A 6,000-nucleotide genomic window follows, 5' to 3' on the forward strand; every position below is an offset into this window, starting at 1 on the left:
GGCCTCCTTGTGGTGGCTCTGCAGAAAGCTCTGCCACCATCGCTGCTGAAAGGGGCATGGTATGGACATATCATGGGTAAATCAGGGGAGGCTTGGATTTTCCAGATCCAAAGCCCCCTCGTTCCCAGGACATGTCCCCACCATGTGGGGGGGGGGTCCAATGCCAGCCCTGCAGCTGGTGTTATTTTCCCTCCTAAACCAGTGGAGGAGGAACATATTTTAAAAGAGACCAGATGCACAGAAAAAAAGAAGAAAAAATGCCACTCCCTCCATCTTCTGTCCTGGCCAGTGCATGTCCAGTAGAGTGTAGGAAGTCACAGTTCTTCTACAACTGATTTTCCCTCCCCACCCCCCACGGGTCTGCTTTGCCCATGAGACAAGACCAAGGAACTTGCCAAAGAGGGACATTTTACAGAAAGGCCAAGACCAGATCTGCAACATCCCTAAATGAAATTTAGTCAATCTCAATTTGAGGGGAGGGGTGGTGGACTGGGATGTTTCATGAAGGGGCCTGGCATCTGTGAGTGTACAGCACTCTTTTTGCTGAATGTGTATGGCTAAAGCAGCAAAGTAACTCCTGCTTGGCAGATCTTTCACTTTTAATGTGGAACCTTTTTCCCTTTTACCCTCCTCTGTAGACACACGTCTGGTTATTATTCAGATACAAAGTCTACCTTTGAGTACATCAGTGGCAGCAAAATTATTTAGAAGGGAAATTATGCCAAGAGTATTCTTTCTGTAAAATTAGCTTCCCACCCTACCCCTGTCCCAGATTATGAAAAATAAATACACCAAGCTGGATTGTCCTGTTTATTTAAGACACGGTTACAGCTAGACGAATCAAGCTACAGTCTCTGACCATGCCATTGAATAGTGAACACAATAAGCTCTGTGGTTGAAGGCCAGGGTACAACATCAACCTATTCAAGTCATGTAAAAAAAACTGAAATATTTGATTACTGGAATGCAAATAGCACCCGGTAGTCCAAGAGTAAAAAACCCCAATCTACGTCAGGTATAATATTTATTGGGAACCCAACACCAGTGTGGTCACTTTTGCTTGTTTACTGTTGAAATGTAGTTTGCTCAAATTTGTAACTTACAAACTATAAACTTTTGCCATAAAACTGGAAGGGCAAGTTGCATTTAGATGGAACTTCTTTTTTTAAAAAAAAAAAGGTTTGAAATCCTTGCAAGCCAAGTAGCAAGATATAAATGGAGATCTTGGCTGGTTATCTTTCAGTTTCACCATAATATGCAAACTATACTTAGAGAACAGAACTAGACAAAAATTAAATCACACTCTGGCTTTCCCCCTTTCTTTCCTACCCTGAATATTGAAAGCTAAAATGTCAAGATATTTTAGTTTATCTCCTCCAGCAATTTGGGGACAATTCTGCTTAAAGTTAAGTATTGCTAAATCCTATCGTTTATGGTGGGAGGAATTAAACATGAGCTCAAATTCACCACCATTGAAACCGATACCTTAATGTGCTTAACTTTGGAGTATCATTTGGATACTCTTTACACACGCACACACACACACACACACACTAGTTTTCATAAGAGGAATTCCATTTTCTTTAAACACTAAAAGAGCAATCCTGTGGCCCCTGGACAGCATCTGGGGGACCATAGGATAGTTTGGATTCCTGTATCCGAGGTTGGAGGCAGCACTCTGGCCTGCCTTAGACCCTGGAGTCCAAGCACCTGCCTCCTCCTCTCCAAACAGCCAGCACAGAGAGAATTGTGCCAGCTGCCTCTCTGAGCTCACAAAAGTGGCCTTGGAGAGGACAGAAAGGGGGCAGTTCTGTGGCTGGGGAGGGGAGGAAACTGGGAAAGCAGGGATACAAGCACTCCCCAGCTCTCCTCCGCCTCCTTCCCTTCCTCTCGGCAAAAAAATGTCCATCTAGCAAAAATGCAGAGCAGGAGAAGTGTAGAGGTGACAATCACCTCCATGTTCCTCCTACTCTGCATAGGATGCCTGTCAGCCTCCAAGTTTGGAAGCTGACAGGCATCCGGTTAGGATCACACCCTAACTTGTCATTTCTTTAAACACTAACTTGTTTATAACAAATGGGATCCCCATTCACAACAGGTTTAAGATCAACTTAGGGTGAAGACAGATATAGTATTGTTGACAGGTGATATAGTAGTTAATTTGAAAGCTTTTTTTTTTTTTGCCCTGAAAACAAATGTACACGTCAATGCTGGGGAAAAGCTTGTCATGTTGGGTGCTAATTGGCTAGTCCCAATATCATCCCAACAAATCTCCAGAACAGTCTTGTAACTGATAGTATGAAAGGGTGGTTAATGTATTGCTGTTTAATTATTTTATTTCTCCTAAACTGTTCTTTTTTTCTCAGTGTGAAGAACTCAGATTACTTTACAAGACGGTGTAAAGAAAAGGGGGAAATTGTGATTGCTTTTTATGAAGGCTTCAGATTTTGTGCTAAAAGAAAGAATGAAACAAATGATGTGCAACCTTCGCCCCGTCTTCTTTTTAAAGCATTGCTATAGAAGCAACTGCTTTTATAGCAAAGGGGTTTTGCAGAAATGATGACTTATCTATAAGCTACACATGGGAGCGAAACCTCCTTTGGTTTATTTAAAATCCTGCCAGCTTGGCTTCCAGCTGAAAACCTGGGTCTCAATTAAAGTTAAGATGACTAATGACTTGCAGTTTCTCATCCCCAGATACATTTTTGCCAGGTACATATTTAGAAAAGAAAAAAAAAATAGGGAAGGGCAGCTGCTGCGGGTTCAGAAGCTTCCATTTTAAGGCAGCAGTAGTATGTACACTTACCTGGGAGTTATTTCAGAGTAGTTCCACGTGCATAGAATTATACTCACTTGTGTTATAATACATATAGAAAGGGGCAAAGAGGACACTGGGGAAAAAAGCACTTCAGGTATTCAGATATGTTCTGGAAGAAACATCTCCCCACCACGTTACATAATCTATTATCTGTATTGGCAATGACATTTTAATCTAAATCATAACACCCCTAGTTTCCTTAGAGGTTGCTGCAAGAAATATCCTACTTTGATAAAGTTCTTTTTAAATATTTTTCATCTTTTTAAAGAATATGGGTTTTTTGAATAAAGAAGATGGCCGGATTATCGGAAGTGTTCTCCATTTAAAATCTTTGTTGCTTAAAAGAGCGGTTCAAGCGATCAACATTTAATGTCATGAAAAACAATTTTAGAGGGCAATCCTGTGCATATTTAGAATGAAAAAAGCCCTAAAACTCCCAGCATGCCTCAGCATAGCATAGCTGGCTGAGGCATGTGGGGAGTTGTAGGGCTTTTTTCATTCTAAATATGCACAGGATTGTACCCTTATTCTGCTACTCCTTGAAGACATTAGACTTGCCAAATTGGCACATTGGGGAAAGGGGTCCCTGCTTTAGGGGCATTAAAAAAAAACCTGACATACATCTTATAAGCTTCCTGTTGCTTTCAGTGGGAGATCCAGCTGCATTTCTCCTACTTGTAATTTCTCTCTTTACCACCACATTGGCATGGCATTTTCAGGACTTCTGTTACTCCTCCAGAGAATCAGGTGTATAACTAAAATGAATGAAACAGATGGGGCTGATTCATTTAGTTTTTCATTAGCTTTTAAAAGGAATTCACACAACTATTTCAATAATGACTCAGTGGTGATTGGGCTGGATAGGTTCTCTCAGATTCTTTTACAGGGTGTGGCTTTGAGGAGATGGGAGTGAGGGAGGCCAGTTCTCCTCCCAAATCAGTGCTAGAGCAGAGCCACACAAAGGCAAGACAGGTGGCATTTGTGAGGAGGTTGATAGGATGACTTAGCTGTAGGGTTGCCACGCCAACTGATGAAAACACTGGTCTGGCCTACACGCCTTTAATAGCAGCTTCACATGCAGCAGTTAGTGCCTGGTAATGCGTATCTGTGTGCTGTGTAAATGTCACTTGCTAATTTCCTGCATACTAAGAAACTGCCAAAGGCATAGTTACAAATGCCAGCTCGAAAACTGGAAACTCTCTTTGGCGGCCACGTTTTTCAGTTTAGGCTGAATTATTGAATACCTTCCTGCAGGTCCTGAATGAAGCTGTATGCAGCACATTTACAATTGACATATGTACATGCATACTTTTCCTTCTGGATAGGGTGGAACCAAGCTACATATACTGACTGTTTTCACCAGATGAATGTTTCTCATACTCCTGCTCTAGTCTTACTTGGAACCCTCTGGCTAGGCTAACCTTCCCCAGCTTAGTGCCCTCCAGATGTTTTGGACTACAACTCCCAGCATTCCTGACCACTGGCCATGCTCGCTGGGCCTGATGGGAGTTGAAGCCCTTCAGATGTTTTGGACACCAGGTTGGCAAAGGCTAGCCTAGGCTTTCTCAGCCTATTAGTTATGCATTTTAATATTTAGGTTCAATCTTATGTGTCAAGCCATCTGCCTAGGAAAGCCACAGATCCGCCCATGAAAATGTGAACAAGGACTGCAAGTGCCACAGTGTGGTGCCACTGGAATGCATTGTATGTGGGTTATTTTTAAAAAATGGCCTGGAAATTAGTGTTAGTCAAAAATAGGGCCACAAGATTCTTAACGGGGACTGGTTGTATCCATCATATGATGCCAGTGCTTTGTCAGCCACACTGACTTTTTAACCTTTTAGAGCACAATCCAACTGATTGTGCCCTTGGTGATCAGAAGCTCCACAAGTCGGAGGCATCTGATCATCCATTGCAGGATGGGAGGAGCAATGGAAGTGATCTTTGCCTCCCCACTATCCTGCCCTGCAGATTTCGCTAGGTGGGCATTTCAGCCCATCTAGCAAGGGTGTTTTGGAGGGGGAGGGAAGGAAGCTGGATGAGGCTCAGGATAACTCATATCCTGGCCTCCCCAGTCTTTCCTTCCCCACCCACTGGAATGCCCCTTTCCCTCCTTCTCCGAGGTTGCTTTTCTGACCTTGATGGCAGCTGGCACAGTTCTTTCTATGCCAGCTGCAAGGGGATGCTGTCTCCAACCTCAGAAGGAGGAATCCGACCAGTCCTATGGTCCCTGAGATGCTCACCCAGGGACCACAGAATCACTCTCTTAGGTCTTTAAACTGGTTGGGTTGGGACCAAGTTAAGTGAAAGATCACCTTCTCCCACATATACCTACTAAGACCTTAAGATCCTCTTTGGAGGGTCTGTTCCAACTTCCCTCAACAAGTGAAGTGAGGTAGGTAGCTACTAGATTGAGGGCATTCTTAGTGGTGACATCCTGGCTGTAGAATAGCCTCCCTGGATTGGCTTCTTTATGATCTTTTTAGAGCCTTTTTGTTCACCCAGGTCTTTTAAAATAATGTGTGATCTTCAAATCTGGGCTTGTAATTTCTGATGTGTATTGTATATTTGTGCTGCTAAAGTGGTGTCTCTCTTTATCTGTTGGTCAAAACGTTTTTATGCTGCCATTTATTTGTTTTGTTTTTGTATTTTATTACAAAATAAAATGTATTTCAACAATGCATTTTATTTTCATTTCAAGAGTTCTTCTTCTCCTTGTCCTTCTTCGTATTATTATTTCTTACAAGCTGCTCAGAGAAGATATGGGCATATATAAATATACCTAGTACACAAATAAGTAAGTAAATAAATAAATACAACTGATAGGAATAGATCAGTGCTTATCCTATTTTCATTCTACCCATCTCCACAGATTTATGTTGTTGCTCAGCTTGCGTGCACGTGCTGATGTTTGCCCCCAAAGAGCACGCATTATGCACTCCAGAGTGCAGGCGAATGTGTGTGAAATGTTTCAATTACCTTTAAAATAATGTTTAACATATTCCAGACATACAGCATTAACCAAATACCCAAGCAGTATGGTAAGCGTATTCTGTTTTTCATTGCAAGCATATTTAAACACATGTTCAGAATATATTTCATAGAGTACATTTGTAAAATATCATCAGATTTATAGAGGCGGAAACCACACACCCAGAGCACCATGCCTTTGTGAAAGTGAA

This window comes from Heloderma suspectum, chromosome 2 (genome assembly GCF_057233095.1).
Source record: "Heloderma suspectum isolate Gila_16-S chromosome 2, 16-S_ref, whole genome shotgun sequence".
NCBI lineage: Eukaryota > Metazoa > Chordata > Lepidosauria > Squamata > Helodermatidae > Heloderma > Heloderma suspectum.